Source organism: Nestor notabilis, unplaced genomic scaffold, assembly GCF_000696875.1.
Source record: "Nestor notabilis isolate BGI_N333 unplaced genomic scaffold, ASM69687v1 scaffold16728, whole genome shotgun sequence".
NCBI lineage: Eukaryota > Metazoa > Chordata > Aves > Psittaciformes > Psittacidae > Nestor > Nestor notabilis.
This window is the reverse complement of record NW_009939913.1, coordinates 12,653-14,107: the sequence shown is the minus strand read 5'-3', so window position 1 is coordinate 14,107 and position 1,455 is coordinate 12,653.

Genomic DNA, 1,455 nt, shown 5'->3' with positions numbered 1-1,455 from the left:
TTAACGTACCTGCGAGGTAGGACAGGGCCTTGGGGCGCTGCTCAGCTTGCTCTGCTCCCTCCTTTCCACCCCTGCTCTACAGGTTTCCTCAAGGACCCTGCCACCCCTAGCAACCCCAAGGCTTCTGCTTGAGTTTTCAACCCCAAAGCCCAGAAGCTGCTCCCCCACCAGCACTTCCCCCCCAGGATCAAGTGATTCGAGCCCTGCGTGATCCAGCCACTGCAAGGGACTGTCATAGCGGGTAATGCTGCAGGGAAGGCACCTACCAGCCTGAGTTTTGTTTCTCCTAGAATCCCAGAACCATTTGGGTTGGAAGGGAGCTTAAAGCTCCTCCAGTTCCAACCCCTGCCACGGGCAGGGACACCTTCCACTAGAGCAGGTTGCTCCAAGTCCCTGTGTCCAACCTGGCCTTGAACACTGCCAGGGATGGGGCAGCCACAGCTTCTCTGGGCACCCTGTGCCAGCGCCTCAGCACCCTCACAGGGAAGAGCTTCTGCCTCAGAGCTCATCTCAATCTCCCCTCTGGCAGGTTCAAGCCATTCCCCTCATCCTGTCCCTCTTTTTTATGCAGAAACTCTTTCTGCCTCAGAAATCCATCTGTTTATCTGGGCTCCAGAGGCTGGGCAGGAGCTGAAGATGCAGGGGAGCAGTTAACCCATTCCTCCCTTGGCTGCAGGTGGGGATGGCATCCCGGGTGTTCACTTCCCCAGGGCCACACTGCTGATGCAGGACACACCACGCTGAAATGTTTCCTTGCCAGCTCAGCAGAAAAGCCCTTCTGGCGCTGCAACCCAATTACAGCGAGGAACGAGCAGGACAAGACCAGGGAAATGAAATTGAGAAAGAAGTGATTTAGGGAACAGAAAAGGACAATTTTGGAGGGCTTTAGCCCGAGCTGCGTGACACAGCAGCCAGCAAAAGCAAAACAACATCTCATCAAGAGGAGCACACAATAGCTGATCCCCAGCAGCAGTAGAGGCTGCAGCCGCTCGGCTCCACGCTCCGCTCTGTAATTATGCAATCCAGTGGGATGTTCAGGCAAACATCTGCTCCATGGGAACAGAAAAGGACAATTTTGGAGGGCTTTAGCCCGAGCTGCGTGACACAGCAGCCAGCAAAAGCAAAACAACATCTCATCAAGAGGAGCACACAATAGCTGATCCCCAGCAGCAGTAGAGGCTGCAGCCGCTCGGCTCCACGCTCCGCTCTGTAATTATGCAATCCAGTGGGATGTTCAGGCAAACATCTGCTCCATGGGAAAGGTGCAGCCTTATCTGAACACAGTGTTCCTGCTCTTTTCCACTCTGCCAGTCACAGAAGTGGAACAACACACGCTCCCCAGCACGTCCAGCGTGCCCCGGCAGCATGGTTGGGACGCCGGTCTCTTCCCAGCCTCTGGCTCCTCTCTTCATTAAAGCCTTCAAGTCCAAATCTGTGTACCAGAACTCACAGCAA